We start from the raw sequence: 16,088 nt of genomic DNA on the forward strand, positions 1-16,088 counted from the left end.
TTAATACGTAAACTTAATATCGATCTAATTTAATGGACTAAATTAAATCGATCGTTCAACCTGATCGCGATTCTCACGATATTTTCAAAGCTGTATCTAATCAGCTTTTTATTTCCATGCAATTATTGAAAACAATTATAACTATTAGCATAGCGAGATAAGGATAATGCTTTTAATATACAAGATAATTCTCTACATTCTTATCTATTATTGTTAAGATTACATAAAGTGTAAGTTTTTCATGTATAATATTCCGGATATCTACAATAGACATTAAATTTGAAAAATATCTTACAGAAATTTTAAGTTCTTGGTATGAAAATGTTTTATTTCCACACGAGAAACTTATTTTAAATTAATTAATAAGAAAAAAAACGCGAAAAAGAAAATTAATACTATCAAAAGATAATATGTTTTATCATTAAAACACGATATAAGACATAAGTTTCGGTATCCATCTGAAAATATTTTAATTAATTTCGATTCTCAATTGAAATTTTAATTTAAAAAATTGAATCTGCATGATGACATTTCAGGACCTGTTGAAGACATTCCAGTAAAAACATTCACCGCTGTGGTAGTTTTGGCGCTGCAACCAACAAACATTTTATTTGTATAAGACCCTCAGACTACAAAGAGGATGCGACTGAATATGGTGTTCATTAAGACGATGAACAGTGTGTTCAATGATTGACTGAAATTGATTCTTTGTAATGCTTCTCACATGCGGTGTGATATTGCCTTTTAAATATAAGGCTGCAAAATTTTCGCCAAAAGTGCCGTGTGACGAGCTACGTAGTTTACTAATTTTTATTTGCGGAAATATTTCCTGCATGTCCTGAAATATCATCATAACAAATTTGATTATATTTGGATTGCTAAATATTTCTTTAGATAGATTTCAATATTGGTACTTTGATTACAATCACCCGGTATATCCTTAATCATGTAGGAGTATTTTTAATATATATCATTATTTCATTAATGTAGTTTAATTTAGGCATTTGATTGAGTTATCTTTATTATTAAATTATCATTCTACTAAATGAAGATGAAGAATGATTTATGATTTACAATATAAATTCGAATACTGTATATTGTTAAGCAGTGGCGTATCCAGGATTTAGAGAATACAGATTTATTCAAGGCAGATTTGAGTGGAGGAGCCAAAGCAATTACCTCCTGTATTTTTTCGGCGAATGTTAATCAATTACATTAGCATCGCCTAATCTTATTCTACTAAAATTCTACGATATGCGTTATTAAAAACAATAACAAAAAGTAATTTTAAAATAACAAAATTGGTTTGGTATCAAGGAGTGATGCAGCACCATAAGCACCACACTGGATACGCCCCTGTTCCTAAGCTTCTAAATAGATTTAATTGAGAGAATTTCAAAAAATTCTTTCGGCAAACTACTAAGTTACCCGTTGATTGTAGTATGAAGATGGCCAAATAAAAAGTGCTTTAGTATCTCGAGATGGCAGTCGCTTTTACATCTTTTTTAATCTTTAAATCTGACGAGTAAGAGAGACAAGCGATTGTCAGATGTGGCAAGTAAAGAAAATATAGAAGTTTACATTTTTCAGCTCCATCATGGTGGTGAAATTTGATGAATGAGACCATTATCCTATTGATAGTAAGCAGTTTTGGAAAGATCAGCACGATGATTGCTTCGACCATAGTTAGTCAGTAGCACAGATGCGCGAAGCGTAACTCTGACGCTTTGCAGATATACAGCTCCAACGAAATTAATTTTGACAAAAGTAAAAAAAAAAAAAAAAAACTATGAATTTTACTAAGCTTACTTAAAAATCACAATGGCATCAGGTTCATACAAAAATACTGGGGTTCTAGGGCGAAAAGAAATTGAAATCGTGTATCCTTTTATTTATTTTTATATGAAAAAATATTAAACCTGGCCACACTGATTAAACCAAGTTGGGAGATCGAGTCTCACAATATATTTCCTTTTTTTTTATTTATTGTATACATATTTCTACATTTCTAAGGCAATTAATGACAAAATCATATTATAATTTCTAGTTTAAAATATTAAACGTTTTATACTTTATGGATTTGGGTCCCTAGATTCAGGGTTCAAATTTATAATGTTCACCTAGCATCATAATGTGAAATAAAGAGCTGCTTATCAATTGATAGTGGATACTCATTTTGAAGCCAGAAATGCAACAATGGAGTCATCAGGTAATGTTTTAAAACAATTCTATGTTCGAGATTAAACACCGGTAAGTCTTCTTTTGAAAGCTGCATCTTGATTGGTTGCAGACAAACACATATAGAAAATAGAGACAATACAAATCTAATCATAGCAAAAATTACATTGTTTCTAAATAATATCAAGTTATATCATGTCTGAAGTAATTTTTGGAGTTTCAAATGACCAAATGACAAGGCATGATATCACTTGATATCAAATGATGAAATGATCACAAGTGATATGAGATCATGTCTGTATTGGTTTCTGCTTGAATTGAAATGATACCAAGTGCACTGCTAAACAGTTTTATAAAAGACAGAAATAAGGTCGTCCATTAATTAAGTGTGCAGTTTAATTAAGGGAGGGAGGATGTCGTGAAAAGTACATCATTGTACTCAATGGGGAGGAAGAGGATTGAGGAGTCGTCTACGTGGACTTTTTAAGTGGTATTAGTATACAATTTTTTTCTTATAAATCTATTGTAATAGTCATGTGAGTTAGAAAATATTTGCAGAACTTGTTTGGCATTCCTCAATGTCAGGTGGTTCATAAACAATTGTACGGGTAATTAAAGGTGAGAGGGTTTGTCAAAAGTACATCATTGTATATAACAGGGAGGGAAATGGTCAAAGGTAACTTAAAAACTATACACGTAACGGATGGCTCCAATCTTTAATTAACAATTAAATGTTTTTCAAGATATTTTCAATATTTTCTGAACATGATGTCAAGTAATATTAGATATCAAGTGATTAGTTGATGTCAAACATTCGAAAAAAAAAAAAAAAAACATACAACACATTTTAACAGATGAAAATAAGCGATATAACTTGATGTCAAGCACAACATGGTGTCATATGCTGCACGTCATATTATGTTCCGACAACTGATACTATGTCATATGATTTGAAAGCATGTACGATTGACACATGATTTCAAGTGATATTTTTACTAGGGAAGTAATGCACGTCGTAATTTTACTAATTTGAAAAAAAGAGGTATTACTGAAATTAAAGGGATTACTGGACTTATTATAAGACAGTACCAGAAAATAAAGAGACAAATACTATTTCTTTCAAGCAGAAAAAAGATACCTGCCCAGGAAGTATTATGCAAAGAATATAACGGTTCTCAGTCACGCCAAGAAAAAGTAAACAATTGTGGTATTGTTATAAAAATCTAAAGAAAAATCCTTGAAGAATGTAGAAGTTTGTATAGAAGAATGTAGTTATTTAATTAAAACAGAAGGTGAAAATCATCAATGCCGATAGAAACGGATAGATTGGGATAAAAATTACTTTCTACGGAAGTACTAACACGGCAGTTAGAAAATAACTGAAATGGTAACGCCCAACATAAACATTAAGTTTCTATAATAATTTATTAAATAACATGTTTGAATTTAAAATAATTAGTCGTATGGTTAATGGCTGAGATAAACGAGAACAGGATTGAGCAAGCGTCAACTACCGATTTTCACCCAAAAACCACCAATTTTTTCGAATAAGAGTAAACTAAATCTGTTAGGACTCGACTCTCTGAATGCCAATTTCTTGCAAACTCTAGATTTAACTTCAATTGATTACAGAATACCGCCGTTAATGAGCGTGGTCAGCCATACTTGTTTTCCAGCGTATTTTATATCACTTTTGCAGTTATCATTTGATTCGACATTGTAGAAGGCGATGGATAAATTCTTCAAAATCGATTAAATTTGACTAGATACGTTATATTCAATATTTAAGTCGTTAGAGTGATTTTAAAATACTGTAAAATTTGTGTGCTCGTTTTTAATTGTTACGGAACGAGAAAGACTCAATTTTATGTAAAAGCAAAAGTCTTAAAAAACTGTCACAACAACGTTATGCATCGTAACTAATGGGTTTAATCCGTTTTATATGGCTTGTATCCGAAGTTTAAAAAAAAAAAATCAGGTTAAAGCTTGATTTTATGATTATAGTTTTGATCAGAATGTATAGGCTTAAAGCAATTTGTGGTATAAAAAAATTTACAGTAAAGAAATTAAAACAACACTGGCTGCCGAAGAATTCCAAATAAAATTATTTACTCTCCAAACAAATTTCTCCTAACAATTTCTTATTATACGAAAAGAAAATGATACAAAAGTTTTAATTAACATGGTCTAATTATCATGATCTTAAAATGCTATTGTCTTAAATTTTAATAGAATGATGATAATTTTTGTCATAAATATATGAAAATATTAATAACGAATGTTTTAAATTCGTAATTGTTCCAAGCTGTTTTAACTTTAAGTCAATCGCAAGGCTGATGAACTCCTATGCTTGAATTATAATTGAAGCTTGTGGCAAAACCTTTAATCGACAGTTGTACAATAATTAAATTTAAAATAAAGACGAAAATTTAGCGGAATAATCCACAGTTTTTTATTTGTGAGAGCGGTTTTTGAAATCAAAGAATATTTTCAGTATAATTTAAAATTAATCCACAAGTAATGAATGTACGAATAACAATAGGCTTTATAAGTTGCAAAATCGTTTAGCTTCCATCATTATTTGTATGCCAGTCGGGGATAAAATGGCTGCTTATCCTACTTGTTTATTCTCTTTTGGCTTCAACTAGAAAGAATAACATGAATTACGGAGTAACCTTCTCATTTATTTCGTTCTGATAGGTGGAAAGTCATGAAGTAACTCATGTAACTTATCAGGTATGTCTACATTTACGTTATCAATATGTTATAACCACTGTTTGTTTCTGTTTTACTTGACAGAAGTGATCTTCTGTGAATTCTATGAAAAAAAACCACAAAAATTTTATAACTTATATTTATATATCCTTCTATTTTATTTGAACCACAAGGTATATTGGAACATACTTTGTGGTTTTGAATTTTAAAGTTTTAAATTTGCAAAAGATTCATAACAAATTAAAAAATAAATAAATGATAAAATTTAAAGAATTGGCACTTTTTTGGCATATTTTTAATAGTATTTGTAGGTTTAATAAAAATGTATATTTAAAATATTTTCAATCTTCAATTACTTAAACTCGTTAAGATGTTAACGACTTAAACTAATTGCAAGGTAATTTTGAGGCATGCATTACGTTAAAGATGTATCATACACCCTCGTCCAGAAGGCCATGAAAATTACCAGACTGAATCGTTCAAGAATCACAGAGAAAGTTGTCCTTAAAACGTGTAAGAAATGTTACGTAATAGTGACGTCATGCATTCGTAAATGGCGTTTAGGCGTCCTATGACAGAACGTGTTATTATGATATCGTTAAAGGACGTCAACCTTTAGAAAAACGATATTTTAATTGATAGTCACTTTTTCTACAGAGGAAAAATTTAAAAACGGATACTTTATTATCCTACCTTCCTGAAAGAAATTTTTAAAATAAATTTTTATAATTCCATCCCGAATAACTTTTTTTAAAGATGAATTTTAGTGAAAATTACTAGTTTAGTTATGTTGCATCGCTTTTATCAGCGGGAGTTTCACCCCCGAGTGTGAATCCGATTGGAAACAAGGTAAACTCGGTTTAACATTCATCGTCTTTGAAGATCTCCGCCAAAGGATATTGCGGGTGGTCTGAATATTGATGAGATCAAATTTAAAATTCGACATTCCGAGTCGGTAACGTTTTTTTTTTAAATTTTTTTTTTACCTTTCAAACTTTATATCGATTTACAAATATTTCTAGTGAGTTTACTTAATAACAAAAGATAAACAAAATGTACTGAACCGTACTTTGATCTTCGCTTTCTTTTTGTTTATATAGTAATCGATTAAATCCGGATACTCGAGATAAACAAACATCATGGAATATATATATATAATTTCCAACTAATAAAACGCGTTGCATAGCTATATCCCGTTTAAATTATATTTTTAAAAAGATTTATATTTATATAATTATGCCAATGCGGAGATAATTGGAAAATTTTAGTTAACTATTTAAATAGAAGATGGCGACACAAGCAAAAATGGCGTCCGACCTTCTGAAGGTCGTAGGGAGACTGACTCGCAACCTGTTCGATTTTTCTTGTTGAAATGACATCATTCTTATAAATAACTTTAGTTTTTATTGATAATATAAACCTATCGGAAAGTTTATTTAGAATATTAATTATTTATGCAATTAATATTTATAAGGATTAGATATATATATATATATACAGTATATAGGCTATATAAAAAGTTATTTTTAACCAATGAGGAAAGAGGCTGAAGTTCAAGACTGGTACTCAACGCTGTCATGTGTCACGTTATATGGAATTTTATGTAGTAAAGTGCAATTAAGAGAATAAATATTGTGTGATTAGATTGAAAGAAAATATATCTAAAAATAGGCTATGTCTCATTTTTTAGAAAAATATTTAGGCGCATTAAAATAATTTTTATACGTTAAATGCAGTAATTTAAATCTATTCTGTATGTTATCCAGTGGGGCCATTTCTGTAAAAAAAGAAAATAGAAAAATATATTTAGCAAGCTTCTCAGCAGGAGCCTTCGTTCGACCAAATCCTGTTCTGGGGAAAGTCTTGCCGAAGGTGTCCTTGACGTCTTTCTGGGCTAAGACGTTATCTGAAAGGGATCTGTGGACCAGGGAGGAAGAAAAGGGGTTTTGGCCTTTCAGGGAATCAGAATGTCGCCGAATTGTCGCCGCTGCAAGTCGTATCGCCATCCTTGAGGGATATTTGGGTGAGTGAGGAAAATAAGCAATTTGTCATTTGCCAAGGAAGATTACGATTGTGAAATGTCTGCATTTTTCCACCACTCTTCTGGCGTTTATTATTCTGAAATCGGATCCCTTCGGACGAACTCGTAGAGCGTTCTTTCAAGGACTCTCGGTCCACTCGGATTACTTTCTGACTTCCTCATGTCACGTCGTCACGGCATATGACGTCATTTCCGCTGTAAAACTGACCCTAGAATATTTTATTGCTTTTGTAATAAAAATAATAACTTTTTAAAATATATTTTCTAAACAATCGATCGTTGCAATCTTGGGTCGTCACGATTTTTTCTATTCAAATTTATAAGTGGTTATTTTATTTTAAAAATATTAAAATTTTGCGAAAAACAAGTATGTGGTATATAGTAGGGATATTGATAGAACAGTTATAAATAATCAATGTTATTGGTTTGTTTTGACAACTTTGACAACTGAAGCCTAGCTTTTAGATAACTTGCTTTTTATCTCATCAAGTAAAAACTATCGCTTCTAAGTCTCTGTCTAAACGGAGTCCACTGCAGCCATTATCAGCTGCGTTTCGCCCGTAGCACAGTGAAGGATGGCTGTGTGCTGCCCTGAGGCCTACCTTGATCGCCTCTTTGCCAAGCAAGGTTGTGTACAGGTACGCCGTTTGACAACGTCCATTTCTTGTTTAAACTGAAGTGGCTACACTGCTCCGTCTTTAAGATTCGTTGAACTATATATTTTCGTATCTGGGTAAGTTATCGAGCACGTGACTATTCTCATATTGAACATATTTATATTTATTATAAATTTATTTAGAGTACTTCTGTAAAATGTTAAAGTAAAAGGAACCAATGTGTACACGCAAAGCGAAAGCTGTGTAAGCGGTAAGCATTTTATTGCTTGTCTAGTCGTAGAATTTTATTAATATTTTTAGCATCAAAAAATAATTATGAAAATAATTATGCGTGCATTTTAATATGCAAATTTTTAAATGAATTTGATTGATCTAGTATAGTATATGAAATTACAAAGATAGATTTTTCGCAGAAATGATTTGTATGCGTTAAACGGATACTTTTGACCTCAAAAGATTGCTTTCTGTTTACATAAGCGATTTAGTACGAGTAAATATATTTTTGATGATAAGACTCGTGTAGAAATCATGTTGGTTTGACACTCGATAATGCGTGTGAACATCGAATAAAACTGAATGCACATGTACTAAAACATGAAAGAATCCCACGCGTTCAACAATCCCATCCTTGTTCAGATCCATCTTCCATAAGCAAGGTTAGAATTTTCACGATAATTCTTCATGATATCTAAAAGTATTCATATTTATCTCTCCTAGTATCAGCAAAATGTTTGTTTCGATGCTAGGTTTTAAGATCTGTTTTAACGTATTTTTTTTTTTATAATTTGAAACCGAAATGTTAAAATATTATCAAATATTATTTTATGCATTTATCCACTCTGAGGTCTTACGTTTATTATTCGTTTTACGATATTTAGAATATTTTAAATGACGTTTGTCTCATTGTTAAAAGTTTTTACCGTCCTTGTCCCCAATGTGTGTATTACCAGAAGTGTTCTGCGTGACTTAGCTCTGCCTACTTTGTCCGAAAAATAAAAATAAAAACAAAAATAACTGTTAATATTTAAGTTTTAGAAAAGTCGCATTTTGTGTATGAAACCAGTTTTTTGTATGTTATAATTGTTCTGTCTTAAAGTGTCATCACATCTTTTAATTTCCATGATATATTTCGCTTTGTATGTGAATTTTGCATTAACTTTTAAAACATTGCTTACTGTAACAATAGGATTCGCCTCTGGTGTACCACATACTCCCCTAGCAAGGATGTGAGACTGGTCTATGTCTTTGAAAGAGGGTGGGGCATTCTGAATGCCACCCATCGATTGTACCTAATGCATCAACAAAACTTATATATCATGGTTCAAAAAAGAAATGTTAAATTATTTTGACTGCAAAAAAATGTCAACTTTATGTAACTATATTTTTACAAGTCAAATCTAAACTTTTATATTGCTGATCAGGATTTGAAGAAAGAAAAATGTTTAAAGTAGTTTTTAGTACTGTAGAGTTTTGTAAAATTTAAATTTTTAATATATTCATTTACCAATAAATAATGTATTTTTTAGTAATTTAAAATTTTTTTAATTTCCATAAATTTAACAGGTTTAAAATTAACAATTTTCGAGCCTGAAATGCGCAAATTTCTAATTCTTAAAATGCACTGTTCATTGCTACGTAGACAATAGAAACGCGAACATAAAAATCACTGACATGGAACGATCATAGACGGCCTTTTAAAACCTTGACTTCCATGTTGCCCATAATAGAACTCGTTGCTAAATACGGGCCACGTGACAATAGTCAGATAAGGATGGTTAGATTTTTCACGCTAAGAACTGGTTCACCTTAAAATTCTCAGATAGCTTGGGAAATTCGAAGCGAATAACCAGCTTATTAATTTCCCGGTTTAAAAAATCGTAAGCAATTTGTTGGACTGGGAAGAGGTGCAGAATTTATAGTATTCATCTCCACGTAGAGGGGCGTGTCGACTTGCCGGCGCTGGAGGGTAGTGTGCCCCACCCATTAGCACCCATTGGTCTAGTTCAGTGACCCGTGCTAACCGGTCTCCGTGGATGAGTTGGCGTTTGGCTTTTGAAAATTGATAATTTGTTAAGATAGGCTAATAACACAGGTTAGATAAGTGGTTAGTTAATGGCGATGTGACAGAACAGTGGCTCACTAGGCAGGCGGATCGTTTGCATGCAATTTACATTCAGGAATGCCATTGCTAAATTTGGATTACACGTGCCTTTGGATTAACCTTTATTGCGAGTTAATATGGAAATAATTGAAATCAAATATAAATAAACTGGATTCATTAGGATTTTAGAAGAAATCGAATACGAAATGATTTAGAGAAATTAATTCTAACATCACTGATCAAAATCATGCGTGAGTGGACATCACAATAATTAAACATTAAATTGTAATTTAAATGAATATAAAATTGTTTTATAAGATTAAAATCCGATTTATTAAAATTTATATTTATCCATTAATAAAAGTTAATAGGTTTTGCAACTAAATTCTATTTTTTTGCTTTTTCTACAGTAACATATCGTAACATATGTTGAAGGCAAATGTGCTGTCAAGACCGACTTGAAATTCGATATATATATATATATTTTTTTATTTTATTATGAAAAATATACTAGGCTACATTGTTTTTATTTTAGAAAATTAAATTAACATTGTAAAAAATTTAAGAAGGTTTAATCAGTTTTTATAACTATTTTTACCTTAGTTATTCCAAGAAAAAGAATAAACTTATTACAAAATCTTTTCTAGATAAATGTCATTGTTCGGTTTGGCCACGTGTTCAGTTACTGGAATTAAAATAAACTAAGAATTTCATATATTTTTTTCCTTTCATTTCGAGTTCTTCGTATCAATTATTTTGGTAGTTCAGTAATGTTGACTAAAAAAAGAAAAAAATCTATCATATAATTCTAAGTAAATCATTGTTTCTACAAGTCTAAAATAAAATTATTATATTTATATGCTTATGGTAAAAAAACTTCATTGAAATTCAAAGAACTTTCACGACATCAATTACTTTTTCAATTTTCGCACTTTTATCAGCAAGTTTTGATCCACTCGAAATACTTCTATCGTTTTTAGGAATCAGATACTAGGTAAACCTAGTGGCTTCGTAAAGACAGGTTTGTGCAATAAAAAAAAACCACAAAAAAAAGTGGAATGCATTTATAAATAGACTACAAATAAGCGTGCTATTGTCTTCAAATAAATTTTTCATTCATGAATTGAAATGAATGAAATCAGTAAAGTTCATCTGAATTTCAGTTGTTTAAAAGTAGTATTTAAAAAAAATTAAATTAATTGTAAAATTTATCAAGATAATTGTGTTCAATTACATTTCAAAATTTATTTCATTTTTTACGAACGTTCCTATGTTTTTACTTCTGTATGATATTTTCAGGATTGTATATGAACAAAAGATGTTTCATAGAGGGTCTCTGAGAGATTAATAATGATTATCGTGTAATTTACATGAATTTTATATTTTCGTGACGGTTCTCTTTGACCCGTATGTGTCTTTTCTTTTTTGGCATATGGACTAAAACACAATACCCATGTGAAATAAGTAGATAGAAAGATTATGTTCATGTTATCAGTTTGAGCTTCATCACGCATCTTCATGTTACTACAGGTGTCTTCTAATGACAGTCCAACACTGCACGCCGCCATTATAATATCATTTCGGATATAACACCTCAACGTAAGTAAAGATAAGCATCTTCACTGCTTCTCATTGAAGTTAGGCTTTACCTCATTGCTAATTTTCTTATCACTGTATGTTTCCTAGAGAGCTTCTATCTAAAAATTTAAAATACGACTGTTTTAGCTAAATTATTAAATAATTGTTTGCGAGGCTTAAAGAATGGTAAAAAATGAAACTCAGAAAACTGAAAATATAGAGACCACCCAGTTGTCTTCTAACCAATTGTTGTACAAAGATCATGGTATAATTTAGCGTTTACTTTCTATCTGATGGTCTTCCTTCACTCGGCCAATGACAGATTACAAACAACGCTATTGTTTAGAGCACACAATCCATCTGTCAAGCCGCCGAAATTGGCGATGTCCTTAACAACTTGCTTTTCCTTATCTCTTCTTTCTTCGTTTTATTCCAAACCAACACTAAAGTTTTATCTTGGTTAGTCTGATGAAACATAAAAGATTGAGGTTTGCGCCACGAAGATTTTCTTACGTCACTGCTTTTCTCACGATTTTCATCCACAGATATGTTTGCAGAGAAAAGTGGCCGAAGGAAACACATCCAATGCTTCATTTTTTTTCTTTTTTTACATTTCTGATAAATCAGCATTAGGTAACACCTTTCTTTTACCTGTTTTAATTATTTATTACGACTTTAAGAGCACACATTTTCTCGTAAAGAAGCCACGCATACTAAACTTCAGAATATTTAATTTGTTTCAATAATAATAATAATAATATAAAAAATATTCTTATCATTATGGAAATAGTGTTTGCATGACTCTGTAGACTTAGTGCCCTTTTGCACCGAAATGAAAGAATTGCGAAGGGAGGGAAGGTTCTTAACTCAAGGCGATGCGAAATACTTCACCACGCCCTCCACAGACTCCAGAGGGATGAAAAAATAAAAAAAAAGAAACAAGTCTTGTTCAAGGACGGTTTGCTCGGTTCCTAATTGTTCCACGGGTCAAGATAATTTGTCGCCAAATATTAGAAATAAATTATCCAAACGAAATTTCGAATTCTGAATTAGTATCGAAATTGCAAATCACGGAAACGATGGGATTTGTTCTTCATTTGTATCTACAAATTTATTACATCTTCCATTCATTACATTAATAGTAACAGTAAATGCGAGTTGAATATCAGATGCAGAATCAAGAGGAGCAACGTTATAATGAAACTTAGTTAATGATGTGTGAAACATTTGATAATATGGTATATAGAGAAGATAGTTTAAAAAAAATCAGGGAAGGGCAAAGATTTTTATCAATTTTTTTCTCTTCTATCATTAAAACATTTATTCGGATATAAGTTTTATAGTCAGTAGAACAAGCTTGTCCAGATGGGAAGTAAAAACTCATTAACTCCTTTCCTGCCTCCGAGCGGATATTTGTGATGTTGAGTTTTCTTTATTACATCCAAGTAATTTTTCCTTAATCATTTCAATCGATAATTATTGCATTAAAATTAAAAATTTCACTTTTTATAACGACATTTGGAAAAATTAATCTAGTAAACATATTTATCCCAATTATAAGCATTTAATTAAGGAATATAAATGGAAGGTTTTCTGTGTACACATTTTATTATTATTTTTATTTTGCTATTAAGTGGATTAATCGTGCCATTGGACAAAAAATTAATCCAAAAATGGATCTTCTCTATTTACCGGAAAACACAGAAAAGAAAAGAGAATCGTAGCAAAACAAAAGCCGGTAATGGTGTTGAGAACACCTTCGGGCTACAATCTGACCCGACCTTCGCATTTTCGATGGTACTAGAACAAACAGTCCGAATAAAATAATATCTATCGCTGAATTGCGACCTTGCACTCGCTGCTTTATTACGATGAGACGGATGACACACACATCTGTTAGCAAAAAGGAGATTTTTTGAGGAAAATAAAATCAAAGATTTAATTGCCGCTCGAACTTTTGTTCATGCCGAAGAGCGTTTCGTCAATAATCATAAATCACGAGATTCTAATTTCCTCACCAGAGGGGGTAACAGTGATGAGAATATTCCCGCAGAGAGTTTATAATTATTTATTTTTCTACAGTTTTAGTCAAATTTAAATCGATAAAATTTATATTAAATTATGGGAAAATATGAGGAAAATTGCGCGATGCTCGATGACCCTCGAAATTCTTGACTTATTTATCCAGGTGGAGTCGAAGTGCGCGTGCGACGCCAGCCAGTCAGCGTTCCATGGTCGTCTGCTGGCGACCTTACGCCGTGCTATGGCGGCAAATGGCAGAAGACACCTGTTGCTCTTTTGATCGAATATCAAGTCGGAAAGTCCGCAGAAATGGCTGATTTCTCATCCATTCCATTCCATATCAGTAAATATTCTCTATTTTTATATTTTTCCTCTAATTTTGCCAATTCGCGTTAATTTAATCCCATGTTTGTTACGGTCGAGGTCATTGAATTGTCTGCCTGTAAATTTTGTAAACTTTTGCGCAATTTATTTATTAAATTTATAAAATCTGTTTTTATTTTTAAGCAATAGTAAAAAAAAATATCGATCTAGTTTCAAATCGATTTTTAAAAATATATAAATCCCATTTAAAGTTTCTTGTTGATTATTTCCATTATTTTTATATCTTAACTTTAATTTTAAAAATATCACGTGACGGGCATTTAATAATTGTAACGAGGACACGTGATTAAATAGGAAAATGGGAAAATATTTGCAGAAAAAATATTTTTTGCACATGTTCAATGTTGCAAATATTTTTTGCTAGTTAATATATTATTGCCGAAATAAACTCGTTTATATTATTAATAATTTAAACATTTATTCGGATTTCTGATTTCTGGATATATTGCGTGTAATTTTAAATGTATATATAAAATAAGCATAATAACAATAGTCTAGAAGTATATTTAGATTAAATATTTTAATATTGTTTTCAATATTTGCTCATAATACTCATTAATACTTGTTATTAAATTGCACACAAAATAAATTATAACAATATTGTGATGGTGGGTATTTTAGTGATTAGATATATAATATTTCGTATTGTTTGTGTAATTTTAAATATGTGAACATATATGTATGCATTAAATATATTAACCGACTCGAAGTATTATAATAAGTGTAATAAATAACGAGGAAAGCAACTCTTTAATGTATTAACCCCGTTTTAAATTTAAATTTAAAAACTTTTTTTATAATGAACATACAGATATATTTTTATAGAAGATATATTTCGAAAAACTTTCCAAAAATAAGTATGAAATTTTTAAGTTATTGTTGTGGAGACAATTAGTTATATCTAAATCTAAACCTATAACAAAAATAAACATTGCATTCGTGAATAAGTTCGTATAAAATGGATTGTTTGGAATAAATCTAAGGGAACATATTCGCCTTTTTTTATATTTCATCTTTACACAATGCACCATTCTTCTAGATTTTTCGTCTTCCTTCACTTAATTAAGGCTTACCTGCTTATAAATAAGCATGATTTAAAACGTGCAGACAATATCTCTGTGATAAACGTCAGCATCAGATACGGAAGACAAATTCCATGTAGCGAATGATGAAACAATTTATGAATGCTGGTAACCGGTATTAAGAAGAGTTCAAGATACATTCTTATATTTTTCTAAAATTCTTCTTACGTCATTGTCTAGCTCGGAATCTGAACTCATTAAGTATAAATATATGTGACTCTTGCCTTCCTCACAAAGTTAATCTTCAATTATTTAAGTCATCAACCGTAGAAATACCGAACAAACCAGAATGGCGTAGATCAATATAAATCTGCTTTTTATATTAGATACATATTCGAATGATATCACTGCTTTTACATAAGTTAAAAATTTAGATGTAAATTGTATTTATAGTTCAAATCTCTCGTCGCTTGTTTCAAATAGAAAGTCCTACAATCATTCGAATAGTTTGTGGTTGATATTACATTACCCAGGATGATGTGTCTTGTTACAGCAAACATTATTGTCTGCGAAACAGATCAAAGTCGAAGTATTTGTACCATTTCTCGTATTTTAATATTAGACGATGATTTAGAGTTCAATTATTATTGCTATTTTAAGGATATTTTTAATCGTAATTACCATATTTAGACGCACTGTATTCTCATTACATTACTACTAGCAATATTTTAATTTTGAAAAATTTTCTTTTTTTTACAGTTATTTTATTTCTAATACTAAATATTTTAGCTTATGTTCTTAGTGTAAAACACAATGAAGTAATGAATTTTTTTGAAAAATGCCAACTCATTATTCTCAACTCCCAGAAAAGGATTTCATCTGCCTGAAGATTTTTATAAACTTTGAATGATGTTTATTTATTTATAATAATTTGCAGTTATATTGAGCAAAAAAAAAAAGGTGATGAAAAAATAATTTCAAAATCTAGCTTATATCTTTGTATATCAAAAACTTCCTTTCAAATTCTACACGTAAGCATATATCAATAGTTTTATCTACATCAGAAGAATTCTAAGTTCAATCCACTTTCAGAAAGCCGTTTTAAGTAAATATTTGTCTTGACTGTTTTACTTTCTTAGACGAAATAAACTAAAAAATGCTATGATGTAAATATTTGCTCCATATTTCAAAGATTGTATCTGTTTAAAAAATATATTAAATTTGTAGTTATAGATCCTGCATATAATCACTGTACGATCATACAAATATTCAATAATATAATCTATTTATATATTTTGTTATTATTTTTACACATTTGGTATTTTTAACGAATGCTATTTGTGAATTATAGCGAATAAATAGTAAAATATTTTTGAACTATAATAATTTTAAAAATACCCAAAATCAGTTTTATTCGTTTCGAATTTAAA

The 16,088-nt window shown here is 30.3% G+C and overlaps 1 protein-coding gene across 8 annotated transcripts in view; it reads left to right on the top strand.

Annotated features, from left to right (window-relative positions):
- LOC136978714 (semaphorin 5c-like) overlaps positions 1-16,088 on the top strand; it is a 138,595-nt gene that overhangs the window by 96,321 nt on the left and 26,186 nt on the right. Inside the window, exons 1-2 of one of the 8 annotated variants that reach the window (XM_067274498.1) lie at positions 7,016-7,667; positions 7,734-7,801. The exons of 3 other annotated variants lie outside the window; for them this stretch is intronic. The gene's annotated coding sequence lies outside the window, so the exon portion shown is untranslated. Of the gene's footprint in view, positions 1-6,709; positions 6,917-7,015; positions 7,668-7,733; positions 7,802-8,023; positions 8,208-12,499; positions 13,596-16,088 lie in introns of those variants that run through there. 4 more of the 8 variants (XM_067274502.1, XM_067274495.1, XM_067274496.1 and 1 more) reach the window with 4 other exon arrangements.

This window comes from Centruroides vittatus, unplaced genomic scaffold, assembly GCF_030686945.1.
Source record: "Centruroides vittatus isolate TY-2023 unplaced genomic scaffold, ASM3068694v2 contig_549, whole genome shotgun sequence".
NCBI classification, from domain to species: domain Eukaryota; kingdom Metazoa; phylum Arthropoda; class Arachnida; order Scorpiones; family Buthidae; genus Centruroides; species Centruroides vittatus.